The sequence below is a fragment of the Rana temporaria genome, chromosome 11 (genome assembly GCF_905171775.1).
Source record: "Rana temporaria chromosome 11, aRanTem1.1, whole genome shotgun sequence".
NCBI lineage: Eukaryota > Metazoa > Chordata > Amphibia > Anura > Ranidae > Rana > Rana temporaria.
Window position 1 is genome coordinate 113,681,865 of NC_053499.1, and position 14,986 is coordinate 113,696,850.

Here is a 14,986-nt window from a genome sequence, read left to right on the forward strand (position 1 = left end):
GGAAATTCTCTTCTGTAAGAGGTGTCTCCTGTCCACTGATGCTTTATCACCAATCCTTGTTTCACTAAAAAAAAAACATTTTCAAAAAAACATTTGTCATTGAAACAGAAAGGGAGGTGCAATCTTCTGAACAGGTGCACACAGACAGAAAAACAAATGTTACAGGGGTGATAACCCTTCTCTATGTTTTCCAAAAAGCTTAAAAATAGATTTTTTGTCTGGAGCTACACTTTAAAGAAGTACCAGTTGAAAATTACAAACAGATTCTACTTATCAAACCTACAGTCCCTGTCTTGTTTGCACCACCTTTATACTGCTGTTCAAAGTATATAGGACCAAAGGGTCTGGTAATGACCTGGGGGGAGGGGGGATTTTTCTCAATGATTTTCATCCATATTGCAGGGACCAGACATTACATTAAAGCCGCAAGCAGTTTTAAATGACTTTTTTTCTTATAGTAATGTCATTTTATTGCAGGGACAGTTCTAAACACGAGCCACTTCACAGGCATACTATAGACACCCACCAGGTACGATATTTAAAGGAATTAAAAAAAAATAATTCACTTTAAGCATCATTAAAATCACTGCTCCTGGAAAAACTGTTGTTTTTAAAACGTATTTTTAATGTTCTCTGGGGCAAGACCCGGGTCCCCAAACCAGTAAATTGTTGGGGATCTCAGAAGGCATCAGGGAATTTCCCTTAGGGATAAAAAAATAGGATTTTTTGTACTCACCGTAAAATCCTTCTCTGTCGTCCATGGACGGACACAGCTCCTTAAATCTTGACAAGTGGGTTATGTTGCTGTTCACAGGAGAGAACTAGGCAGAAACATGTTGGATAGTTAAATACATGTTACTTTACCGAGTTGAACAGCCCCGCCCAGGGGGTGGTCCCTCCAGACATAACCCTCCTCCCTGCAGCAAGCAGCCTCAGTTCGTAACAAACAGTACAAACCTAAAAAGGAGGGGTGGGTGCTGAGTCTGTCCATGGAAGACAGAGAAAAGGATTTTAGGGTGAGTACAAAAAAAATCCTATTTTCTCTTATCGTCCATGGACGGACACAGCTCCTTAAATCTTGACAAGTGGGATGTCCCCAAGCAGTGTCAAAATCGAGGGGTGGGAACAGTATCAGTAAAACCAATTGAACTTCACCCCAAACAAGCATAGCTCCTCAACAGAGGAGTTGCAACTTTAACCAGCTGCCTGCAAAACCTTGCGGCCGAAGGAAGCATCAGAAGATGAACTCACATCAACCTTGTAAAAATTGGAAAAAGTATGAACGGACGACCAAGTCGCCGTCTTGCACACCTGTGAGACAGACGCAAGATGTTGGAAAACCCAGGAAGCACCAATTGCCCTGGTCAAAAGTGCCATGACCAGAAAGGGGGCGCCCACCCCCTAAGAGCATGGGCCTGTATAACGGTCTGCCCTCTTCACCAAGAAATGGTGGCCGACTAGACCGCCACAAAATGCGTCAGATCTCTGAAACTGTGCCGTAGCAGACAGGTACACCAGCAAAGTGCGTACCACGTCCAAAGTATGAAGCGCAACCTCCCTAGGAATGCGCCGGCCGAGGACATAAGGATGGAAGAACAATGGGCCAGATTCCCGTACATCCTGCGTTGGCGTCGCGTAAGCTATTTACACTACGCCGCCACTACTTACAGGAGCAAGTGCCGTATTCTCCAAGCACTTGCTCCGTAATTTGCGGCGTCGTAGTGTAAATGGCCCGGCGTATGGCCGCGTAATTCAAAGGGGGCGGCTTGTATTCAAATTAAGCGCGCCCCCGCGCCGATCGAACTGCACATGCGCCGGGCGGAAAAATAGCCCAGTGCGCATGCTCCAGCTCACGACGGAAAGCGTCAATGACGCCGACGTGAGCGTCATTGACGTAAAGTCGTATTCGCGGACGACTTAGTAAAACGACGTAACCGACGGAAAAAGACGACGCTGACCCGACGCCATACTTAACATGGCATACGGCGGACTTGGGTAAGGTAGCATATAGCAGGGGTAACCTTACGCTTACGGAAACTACGTAAACGACGACTACGCAACGCAAATTTGTTCGGGAATCGGCGTATCAGGCTCATTTGCATAGTCAAATGACAACTGAACGTAAACGCCACCTATCGGCTGGCTTCGCATTACATCTAAGATCCGACTGTGTAAGTGACTTACACCTGTCGGATCTTGGCCGTATCTATGCGAAAATGATTCTAGGAATCACTCGCATAGATACCCGGGCTCAGAAACAGAGATACGACGGTGTTTCCTGAGATACACCGTCGTAACTCTTCTGAGAATCTGGCCCACTGTCCTCATCCAGGTGAAAGGCCAAAACCACGCTCGGAAGAAAGGAAGGTTGCGGGCGAAACACCGCCTTATCCTTATGGAGGATCCAGTATGGCGACTTGCAAGACATCCAATTCAGAAAGCCTTCTCACAGAAGTAATGGCCACCAAACAAAAGCCACCTATTGAGATAGTGCCAAGAGAGGAAGTTTTCAAAAGGAAGGTTCCTGAAGAACCAAGAGTCAAAACTCATGGGGGAAGAGGTGGGTCAAGAGGGGAAATTACAGTATATGACAACTCCCTGCACAAAAGTTACCCACCCGAGAATGGGCCACAAAAGGCCACTGAAAAAAGCACAGCCAAGGCTGAAATCTGCCCCCTCACGGTGCTTAAGACAGAGATCCACTCCAAGCTGTAAAAACAGCAGGACCCTGGACACCGAGTACATCCGTGGACGTCACCCCATCTTTTCGCACAAAAAGATGTAGGCCTTCCAGGTACAATCCTGGAAGAAGACTACCGTGCCCTCAGCATGGTTGAGATGACCAAGTTGGACAGACCCCGGTCTTCTTAAAACCTGGCTTCCAATAGCCATGCCGTGCAAGCCAGCGACTGTACAACAGAATGAAGTATGGGACCTTGAGACAGAAGGACCTCCCGCCCTGGCAAACGCCAGGGTACATCCACCACCAGGCACCCGAGATCGGCGTACCAAGGACGCTAAGGCCACTCTGGAGTGATTAGGATCATCGGGATCCCCTCGGCCTCAACTCTGTGGAGCAGCCGAAGAAGCAACTACAATGGAAAAAAGGCGTAGCTGATACTGACCACACAGGGCCACCAACGCGTCTGATGAGTCTTAACAGGAATACTAGACCTGGCCACGAACTTCGACACAATGCAGTTGAGACGAGTGGCCAGGATATCCATGCCCTGTGAGCCTCACCTCCTGCAAGGGAGTTGAAACACCCACGAGTGCAAAGACCAGTCGCCCTGGTCCAGCATCTGGCGACTCAGGTAGCCCGCCTGCCTGTTTAGCTGATGTCAGACTTGCACGTACCTGGTCTTGCGAGCCCAATAGAGCAGAGGAAGGTTTCCCGTACTGATCTGACTCACGGCCCCTGGAAGTGGGAACAGGAGGCACGGGAGTGTGGAAGGGTATGAGAGCCTGGACACTTGTTGCGTGTGAGCAGCTCAGGAACCGGATGCAGGAGAGGTAGATAGTCCGCTCGGACAGCGGTTAGGCTGGTAGGACCATGGGGGTGGAGCTGGACAGAAGCAGAGTAGAGTAGTCGGGTACAAGCAAGGTCGGCAACAGGCGGGCAGATGAGGTACAGAGAGGTAGGCATGTGCGTGGTCAGAACAAGCCAAGAGTCAGATGCAGGCGGAAGACAAGGAGAGTCCGGATAAGCAGGCCAAGGTCAGATGGTCACGGATTAAGCAGATAACAGGTATAGGGCAACAGAACGCTGAAGATCAGACAGCACCGGCCTGCAGTCTTCTAGGGGTTTAAGTAGACTGTTTGGCGCCAAGTGACGCATGTGCGCACAGGCGCACCACCGCTCACACGCAATCCAAGGCGTGTGCCAGCGTGCACACGCACACCCGCAGTCCAGGACACGAACCAGCGGGGACAGGGCCACGCACATCAGCGCGCATTGGCGAGCACGCACCAAGGCAACCAATACTATGTCTGGAAGGGTGAGTTCTCTGACAGTGCCCCCCCTAAAGGGCAGCCTCCGGATGCCCAGCTGGGCCAGTTTAGAAGCGTGGGAATTCCTGGAAGCATGCATTAGTTCTTCGGCATGGATGCCACTCTCAGGTTGCCAAGAGTTGTCCTCTGGCAGTAGCCCCCCATTTAATTAGGTATTGCGTCTGGTTGCCTCATCTCCTACAATCCCGAATCGACTCCACTTCAAACTCATCATTATCCACAATTACGGGATCTGGGGGATTGGCATTACAGCCAGTTAAGGGGTTAGGAACAACTGGTTTCAACAAGGACACGTGAAAGGCTGGGTGCACCTTCAGGGTGTCGGGTAGGTCAAGTTCATATGTTACATTATTGATTTTCCTCTTTACAGGGAAAGGACCCATGAATTTAGGGCCCAATTTCCTAGAGGAACAGGCCATTTTCAGATTAATCGTGGATAACCATACCTGGTTGCCGGGTTCCAGACAGAGTTCTCCTCGTCTTTTCCTGTCAAACATTTTCTTATTGTATTCCTGAGTTTTAGACATGTTTTCCTGTAGAAGTTTGTTGTTGGAAATGAAAAAGTCCATTGTCTCAGACACTGCAGGAATAGTACATTCAGGTAAGGTATTTGGCAGAAAGGAGGGATGAAACCCATAGTTGGCAAATAACGGAGTCTGTTTGATAGCAGAGTGCAGATAGTTGTTGTATGCAAACTCCGCGACAGGCAGTAAGGCAACCCAGTCATCCTGAGAGAAGGAAGAGAAGCAGCGGAGGTACTGCTCCAACGTTTGGTTGGTTCTTTTGGTTTGCCCATTAGTCTGGGGGTGATATGCAGAAGAGAAGGCCAGATCGATTTCAAGAGAGCCACAGAGAGCCTTCCAAAATCTGGAGGTGAACTGGACTCCACGATCCGAGACAATTTTGGCTGGAACTCTGTGCAACCTCACTATCTCTTTTATGAAGGTCTTTGCCGTCTCCATGGCCAAAGGCGTACCTTGCATGGGGAGAAAGTGGGCCATTTTGGACAATCTGCCCACAACAACAAAAATGGTGGAAAACCCCTCGGACACCGGGAGTTCTACAATGAAGTCCATTGAAACCATTTTCCAGGGCCTTTCAGGGACGGGCAAAGGTTTTAGTAGACCCCAGGCCTTCGTCCGGCTATTCTTGTTTCCAGAGAACAGGTGTTGCACAGGTCCACAAAACTCTTGTAGTCGCTCTTCAACTGAGACCACCAAAAATGTACGCTGCACCAGTTCAGCTGTCTTCAGTGCACCAGCCAGCTTGTGGTCATGACAAAGTTCCAGAACTGTGACCCGTAGACTCTCTGGGACCAAGATCGGTGGATAGGAGGAACCCTATCTAGTACTCTGAAGAGACCACCTCGCAGACCCACTGGTCGGAGAGCAGGGAGGTTCATCGAGCTGTGAACCTGCAAAGTTGTCCCCCCACCCATGAGACGGGCAGGGGAAGACTACATACATTGGCGGGTTTGGGTGCCGGCGTTTTCGGCTTACGCACCCAGGGACGAGCTGAGCCTTTGTCGGCCTGGGAGGGTTTCCCGCGGGCCTTGACTGACGAAAAATACCGCTTCTGAGCGGGGAATGAAGGACCCGGGACACGGCGCGGTTCCTTCACCCTAGCGGACTGAGGGAGGAGAGTGCTCTTACCCCCAGTGACATTCGTGATAATGTCATCCAACGAGGTACCAAAACCTTCTACCCCTGAGGGGTAAATCAGCCAGGGCTTTTTGGATGCTTGGACAGCATACCAGCATTTCAGCCAAATCAGGCGGCGCAAAACCACCACCGAAACAGAGGCTCTGGATATCGAGGATGCTGCATCCTGTGTAGCATCAAAGACATATACAAGGCCCTGGACCAACTGGTCGGCCAGTCTAACAAATCAGGGAGGGAGCTGGTGCTCCTCCAGTCTGGTGCAAAACCTTGCCCATACAGTGAGTGTCTGAGACACCAAGGCTGTGGCCATAACAGGCTGCGATGCAGACCCCAGCATGGTAAACAAGGTCCTTGAAGGCAGGGGTCCCTTCTATAGGGAGAGCGGTCACCCCCTATTAACCGGGCACAGGGGGCCACCACCTGAGGAGATTTTTTTTAAACTCTCCTCAAAAGGGGTACCGAAAACCCCGGGCGTTGAGGAACTACAAGGACTTCTGCGGCCTTTCCCATTCCTTATTAATGAACTAGTCAAAGAAAATATAAGGAAAACCCTCACAGAGCGGTCTGATTTGTGTGCACAAAAAAAGACCGAGCCCTCAGAGGAAACCTCTGCTGCACCAGGCAGCACAAGGGAGCTCCATACAGCGCACTGACAAGTGCTCTGCACCTATGTCTTTGGACCCAAGTGAACAGTCCCCCTCACAAGAAAAGTTCTGGTCCACATACACGGACAATACAGAACCAGGGACATGACAGCCAGGTCCTAGTCTGTGACAGAGCAGTCCCTAGGGGATGGTGGGGGCACTATTTAACCCCCCTTAACACCCACACGCCAACACACCGCTCCAACAAAGTGTCCATGAACTGCAGTTGCAGGAGCTCCAGCAGCCACCTCTGGCATGTTTTGAGAGGAAGAACCAGACACTGACTCCATCTAGAAAGCTCTCAGGGACCCATTTCAGACCTGAAGAAATCCCACCGTCTTTGCTGTGCTGACTGGGGGTTACCCAGGGGATTCACCAATCACCGAAGGAGACCGTTCAGCGCCCCCTTCTGCCCTCAGAACACAGCATGTGCTTGTAAGGAGAAATGTTGTGAGGTAAAGCTGCTCAAAACATTGGGAGGAGATCTGTGCTGCGCGCTGATAAGCTTAGCACTAGAGGCAAAATCACCTCCAAAATGGCCACCGGACGCTTCAGAGCAGGAACGGCCACAGAAACATGGCCGTCCGCAATAATAAACTACGTCATAGCGCGGCCACAACAAAATGCCCGCCAATGGGAAATCCTAATGGTACCAGTAGGCTACAAAAAAATGGCGCTGGCGCAGAGAAAATGGCGGCAAAATGCCACGACGTGGCTGAGAAGGCATAAGGAGGCCCTTCCAAGCAAATACACCCCCACAGAAAAAAACACAGGCCAGACACCCTACAGCCCCCTGGTGGGAAAATGAGCCCCCCCCCACAGGTCCACCCCGGTAGCAATAGTCAGCAGAGGGAAATATGACAGAGAGCAGGGAAGGGAGGACCTCCGAACCACAGGAATGCACAGCCGTATCAACCCACCTAAGCGGGAGGGTCTGTACTTACCCTTCCACGCGAGGACCCACTGGCACATTCCTGACAGGTATACAACCGCGTTGGAGGTATCGGTCGGCCCGGTCCACTGTAAGTGAGACAACACCATAGCCCAGTCATATGTGGACCTTGGAGCAGAAGCTCTCCGGCCACCACAGGAGTCATGGGGTATGTCGTGGCAGACCCAGCCTCTTTGCAAAAGTGTGCTCACGCTCGCTGGCCGGACTGAGGAGACTACAAGGATCTATAATATGCAGCCTGTCTCTCAGCCGACAGTTGATAGAAGATTCTTTCATGAAAAAAATAAAATACATTTTTTTTTCCCTCAGGGCGCTGGGCCCAAAGGGAGCCATACGTCCTTCTCTTTTGCTAGGCAGAAAGAAACTGAGACTGCTTGCTGCAGGGAGGAGGGTTATGTCTGGTGGGACCGCCCCCTGGGTGGGGCTGTTCAACTCTGTTAACCACTTAAGGACCCCTTCACGCCGATATACGTCGTCGTGCCCGCGACCCGGTCCGAAGCTCTGTGACCGTGATGGCGTCATCGATAGTGTGATCCCTTTTATAGGGGGACACAATCGATGACATCACACCTACAGCCACACCCCCCTACAGTTGTAAACACATATTAGGTCACACATAACCCCTTCAGCGCCCCCTGTGGTTAACTCCCAAACTGCAACTGCCATTTTCACAGTAAACAATGCATTTTAAATGCATTTTTTGCTGTGAAAAAGACAATGGTCCCAAAAATGTGTCAAAATTGTCCGAAGTGTACGCCATAATGTCGCAGTCACAAAAAAAAGTGCTGATCGCCGCCATTAGTAGTAAAAAAAAAATTAATAAAAATGCAATAAAACTATCCCCTATTTTGTAAACGCTATAAATTTTGCGCAAACCAACACTTATTGCAATTTTGTTTTTTTTACCAAAAATAGGTAGAAGAATACATTTCGGCCTAAACTGAGGAAAAAAATGTTTTTTTTATATATTTTTGGGGGATATTTATTATAGCAAAAAGTAAAAAAGATTGAATTTTTTTCAAAATTGTCGCTCTATTTTTATTTATAGCGCAAAAAATAAAAACTGCAGAGGTGATCAAATACCACCAAAAGAAATCTCTATTTGTGGGAAAAAAAGGACGCCAATTTTGTTTGGGAGCCACGTCGCGCGACCGCGCAATTGTCTGTTAAAGCGGCGCAGTGCCGAATCGCAAAACCTGGCCGGGTCCTTTAGCTGCATTTTGGTCCGGGTCTTAAGTGGTTAAAGTAACATGTATTTAATTATCTAACATGTTTCTGCCTAGTCCTCTCCTGTGAACAGGAACATAACCCACTTGTCAAGATTTAAGGAGCTGTGTCCGTCCATGGACGATAAGAGAAAAAGTATTTTAAATCTGAATAACAAAATTCTGGCATAGGCTTCAGAGCAGTTAAAGTGGTTGTAAACCCACTTTTTTTACTTTTACCTACAGGTAAGCCTATAATAAGGCTTACCTGTAGGGATAAAGAATATCTCCTAAACCTGCACGGTTTAGGAGATATTCCCCTCGCAATGCGCCGCTGACTGCAGTGGCGCATGCGCAGGGGGGATCCTCGGCTAAAGGACCGGCAGCCGCCAGACCTTGCCGAATTTAAATCTACCGCGCTCACGCGCGGGAGTGACGTCATCGCCGCTCCAGCCACTTTTTTTTTAACTATTACATTGAATTTGTCATATATTGTTTGACTTGCCCATGTAACGTTTGTATGTAGGGAGGACTATCAGATTTGGCGAACATTGCCATGTTATTGAGCAGGATAGTACTGATTATAACATCCCTATATACTGTAAGAAAAAACATGAGAAATCCACAGGGGTGTCAAACTCAATTTCATCATGGGCCGCATCAGCATTATGCTTGTCCTCAAAAGGGCCGGTTGTATCTGTAAGATTAGATATCCAGCGCATCCCCTACCCTTACATTAGATGTCATGAGCCACTCCACCATCAGAAATTGAGTCCCCCACTCTCCCTTACATCACAGTGCACCCCCTTTCCTTATGCTGCTGCTGGGAAGAAGCTGGGTGCATTGCTTTAAAGCAGAAAGTAGGGGTCTGTAGGAGGACCAGAGAAGGGCTGGAGCTCTCCTGTACCTGCAGGAGAGGTGCGAAGGCCACATAAAAAGGCCTGGAGAGCTGGATTCAGCCCGCGGGCCTTGTGTTTGACACCTGTGCACTAAAGGGTTGAAAGTATGGGACATTGAAAGTATTTGCAACAGTAGCTCCAAGGCTGAATGTTTTAAGAAGCTTTGCGTGCATTTTTACCCTTAATGCATTGACGCAGGGGAGGGTTAAACAAAAAATTTGAGGTTAGTACAGTTATCTAAAAATAAGATGTCCTCACTATCTTACTCCAAGTAAGCTTCCAGTGAGTAAGAGTATTACAGTATATAGAAGTAATGAGTTGTTCAAGTTCAAGTTGGGACATTTATTTATTATTCAATTACTGTATTTATCGGGGTATAGCGCGCTCCCGCGTATAGCGCGCACCCCTAAAGTTGCCCCGAATTCCTGTGGAAAAAGTTTTTTTGTACTTACAGTTTTGGTGTCTTGCGTGGCGTCCATCGGCGGCCTCGTCGGGTCCGGCATCTGTCTGCGGCTTCGGGTGTCCCCTCGTTTCCTGCGCCGAGTTTGAATACTGCGCCGACATATACAGAGCGCAGTACACTCGTGTATTGTCGGGCAGGCTCGGTTACTCTCGCGCTGACGTCCTGTACGTCCAGGACGTCAGCGCGAGAGGACCCGAGACTGCCCGACAATTCACGAGTGTACTGCGCTCGGTATTCAAACTCGGCGTGGGAAAGCGGGTATCGGCGTATACCGCGCACCCACGATTTTGCCCTGATTTTCAGGGCAAAAAAGTGCGCGCTATACGCCGATAAATACGGTATACACATTCATTTTATCTCCTAAGGCCCCGTACACACGACCAAACATGTCTGCTGAAACTGGTCCGCGGGCCAGTTTCAGCAGATATGTTCGGTCGTGTGTAGGCCCGAGCGTGCAGGATTCCAGCAAACATTTGCCCGCCGGGCCTTTTCCCAGCGGGCAAATATTCCTGGACTTGTTTTAAAACAGTCCGCTGGAATCCTGCCCGCTCGGACATGTTCGGTCGTCTGTACAGACCTACCGTACATGTCCGAGCGCCCGCCATCCCTCGCATGCGTCGAATGACTTAGACGCATGCGTGGAAGCATTTAACTGGCAGGCCCGCCCACGTCGCCGCGGACACGCCCCGCGTATTGTTTACGCGCGGATTTCTGTACGATAGTTAGTACAGCCATCGTACAGAAATCCCCGGGCAGACATGTACGGTGAAACCGGTCCGGCGGACCGGTTTCATCGTACATGTTTGCCGGTGTGTACGCGGCCTAAGGCATTAAATAAATTTCACTTTTTTTATTTAATGACGGTGGTATTATGTTTTTTATTAATCATGTTATTGTTTGCTTTTTTTTACATATGCTGATCACTTTTTATAATTTTTATATATACTTCTACACCCACAGGAAATGTAGCCCAGAGGTTTAAAATATGATTCCTTCCCTGCTGCGTCATGTAGTTCTGTACACTCTACAGAAGCAAGTATAACATTTTCTGTCCTGAAACGTGCAGCCACGTCCCTCCTGGTTCGTAGTATGTGACATCATCCCCACAGCGCTGCATTGCCAGTCACTTCTCTGTACCGCTTTGCCCTGTCATTGGCTAAAAGTATCCAAGCTAGCTTTAGTACTCTGACCCGGCCTGGATTCTCTGCATAGATCAGCTGCTTCCTTGTTTTAATCAATTGCTCTACCAGCGAAGACCTTTATTATGAGAGGAATACACAGAGCCTTGAATGTTTGATATGCAGTTCCTTATGGTTCCACAGTGAGGGCATTTAAAGGAGTTGTAAAGGAAAACATTTTTTTGCCTAAAATTAATGTCTGCAAGGTAGACAGACAGAATAGTGTAATGATTCTGTTAAAAAATTTGTAAATACCTATTAAATTCCTTCATCTATATCACCTCCGGCGTTCTAGTTTCTGTTCTCTCATTCACTTCCTGGTTTGCGGCACTCGTTCATGTAAGAACTACATTTCCCAGTATGCATTGCGGCACGCCCAGTAATTCACACCTTCTTGAAGTCTCTAACACGTAGAGAGCGTCCTTGAACGCCACGCAGTTCAGGAACAAGTGGTGTGACAAACGAGGCACACTGCATCATTGATTTCAAGGTCACAGTAACCCATGCCAGCAAGGCTAAATGTAAAATTCACTACCCAACCGTGTGCTTAAAGATCACAACTGAGAGGATCAGTACGATGCATCTATTAAAGAGGGTTGGCTCTTCGCTGTTAATAATGAAAATATTTTGAACTAAACTTTACAAATGTAAAGCCAGCTTCAAACAGATTAGAGCTTGGGCTGAAAAAATGCATCAATTAACTTGGGCAACTGTAGTTGGTCTTAGCACAGCTAAACGATTGAGCTTGATTAATATGCTGAGAAGGGACTGGCCATGCAGGTGCTATACCAAGCAGCAGCTGAAATCTGGAGACACTTACCCTCTGGTTTGTATCTCTGGATTTTTTGGACCTGCATTTGCCTAAGCACAGCAGCCCATTCATTTGAATTTTCTGCCATGCCTGCATTTCAAGCAAAAAAAGTATGCACCTTTTTCAAAACGTGGCCCTGTGGTTCCTGCACCCACAAATGCGCTGCGTTTTTACATGCCTGGAAGTGCCATTCAAAATCCATGGCAGACCCACACATTTTTACACAGCAGAGTGTTTTCACTTTGTGTGGTTGCGGATGTGAGAATCGCTGCAATTCCCACACCCACAGCCACATGCATAGGTGTGAACCAAGTCTTATGCCCCATACAGACGGTCATTTTTTGTGATGAAAAAAAAATGACGTTTGAAGTGATGAAAAAAAAACGACATTTTTGAAACTTCATTTTCAAAAACGATGTAGCATACACACCATCATTTTGAAAAATGATGAACAAAGTGACGGCACTCTAAAGGGGAAGTTCTATTCGCCTTGAGGCTGCTTTTAGCTGGTTACTTGTTAGTAAAAGATGATTCGTGCTTTTTTGTCTGTTACAGCGTGATGAATGTGCTTACTCCATTATGAATGGTAGTTTTACCTCCCTTCTCAAAACTTGCTTCTGGGCATGTGCGGGTTTAAAAACGTCATTTTGCCCACACACTATCATTTTCATTGACACAAAAAATGACATTTTGAAAAACGACACAAAAAATTCGAGCATGTTCGAATTTTTTTTTTGTCATTTTTCAGAAGACATAAAATGCCATTTTGCCCACACACGATCATTTTAATTGACATTTTTAAAAATGTCATTTTATTTCATCACAAAAAATGACCGTCTGTACGCGGCATTATATGTCCTAAACCTGGAACAAAGCAGGATGTAGCAAGGTGGGAAAGTGGTACCACATGGTGGTAGAATGACAAGTAGCAGGCAACAGGGTAGATGCATGCCGTTTCCCCTAATGACAACAGTCTCCTTTGTCTCCAGATAATCTATCATTTCTTGTTCCATTCAAAAATGCTTTTTTGTATTCTGTTAAATCTTAGGGCTCTTTCACACGTCCGTTCCGTTCGTCCGTTTTTTGGACGTCCGTTAACGGACCGCAATGCTTCCCTATGGGCTAGCGTCCGTTAGCAGATGAGCATCCGCTAACGTCCGTTAGCATCCGTCTGCGTTCAGTTCCGTTTTTTTGGACGGAAGAAAACCCTATTTTTCTTCCGTCTAAAAAACGGAACGGACGAAAAACGGACGTTAACGGATGATCCGTTTATCATCCGTTCCGCTAACATCCGTTTTTCTATGTAAAAAGCCCCCCCCAAAAAAAAAAAAAACGATGGAAAAACGGATGGAAAAACTGATGCAAAAACTGATGGAAAAAAACTGATGGAAAAACTGACGAAAAACTGACGAAAAACTGATGGAAAAACGGATCAACTGATGAAAAAAAAACTGATCTGAAAAACTGAACGGATGTGTGAAAGAGCCCTAAGTGTATCAATACTTTTTTCCATTGAGAATAGAGTGTACCTCTGGAAGCTGTTAGGCTGGGTTCACACTAGCTGCGGCCGCGGCTCACAGCAGGGGGTCCGGTGCATCCCTGTTCGCAGTTTTATGCGCAATTCATGTCCAATTTTTTGGCTGAATTTGCACCTAAAACAAACCAGAAGACGCACACGACCCTTCTGCAATTCGGACCGCAGCCGCCCCTGAGGTGTGTGAACCGGCTCCATAGAGCGCCAGTTACAGACTCCTGTTATGCAAATTGGATGCAGGGAAATCCGTATCCACTTCACATCAGCGTGAACCCAGCCTTAAAATATAGCTAAAGGCAAATCTTTTTCTACATGCTTGCCATACGTCCCAACATTTTAAGATGGGAATGAGGGACACCTACCAGCAAATGTATGTAGGCATGGGACATGCCCCCTGACACACCCCCTTAAAGAAGAATTAACCCCCAAAAAAAGGTTAATTAAAATCAAAAGGGCTTTTTTTTGCCATTACAATTCCATTATATTGACTTTTAAAATGTACAAATTCAGCGATTTAGAATTTATAAGAAAGGTTTAGCACTGGGAAACACTTTTTGAAAGATAAAAAGTGCATTTTATATACAGCTATATAGATCAGAGCAAAATGAGGGACAAATGAGGGGGAAAGAGGGACAGAGGGACATTGCTCCAAATGAGGGACAGTCCCTCCAAATCAGGGACAGTTGGGAGCTATGATGTTTGCTACCTCTGCCCCTGTTAGGGGGAGTCAACCCTTCTATTTGTCCTGTTTTCCATTATCATTGAAAGTGAAACTAAAAGAAAATCCCACATTTTGAGTTGTCCCCAGAAAAGTAATAGATGGGAAATACCAGGATACTAGTTCTGGTGACCTGGCAGTAGTTGCCAACCTACCAGATTGAAATTTACTGGCACGACACCCGAAATTTACTGGCGCAGCCACGTTTTTACTGGCATTTCACAAAAGTTAATAAATTAATTTTTTTGGTGCAAATTTCAATATTTAGGCTACAAACAAGTACGCTAGGCAAATAGCAATGTGATTTAAGGTAGATATTAAGATAAAAAAACATATTTTTGTTATTTTTGATATAATAAAGGCAAATTATTTAGTCACATCACCCCCTGCCTCCATCCCCCTCTGCAACCAACACCTCCTGCCTTCACCCCCCTCTGCAGTGCCTCCAATCTCCCTCTGCCTCCAATCTCCCCCAGGCCCCCTGCCTCCAATCACCCCCTGCCTCCATCCCCCCTCTGCAGTGCCAACAACAACCGGTGCCACCACCCCCTCTACAGTGCCACTAACACCCCCTGCCTCCATCCCCCCCTCTGCAGTGCCACCAACAACCCCTGTCTCCATCCCCCACCCTCTGCAGTGCCACCATCACCCTCTGCGGTGCCACCAACAACCCCTGTCTCCATCCCCCACCCTCTGCGGTGCCACCATCCCCCTCTGCAGTGCCACCAACAACTCCTGTCTCCATCCCTCACCCTCTGCGGTGCCACCATCCCCCTCTGCGGTGCCACCATCACCCCCTGCCTCCAATCACCCCCTGCCACTAACACCCCCTGCCTCCATTGCCCCCTGCCTCCATCCCCCTCTGCGGTGCCACCGCAGCAACAATCACCCCCTGCTTCCAATCTCCATG

The 14,986-nt window shown here is 47.8% G+C and overlaps 1 protein-coding gene across 3 annotated transcripts in view; it reads left to right on the forward strand.

The window, feature by feature from the left end:
* The window catches only part of LOC120917509 (transmembrane protein 272-like), a 165,516-nt gene that overhangs the window by 94,202 nt on the left and 56,328 nt on the right, over nt 1–14,986 (forward strand). The gene's annotated exons all lie outside the window — the stretch shown is intronic.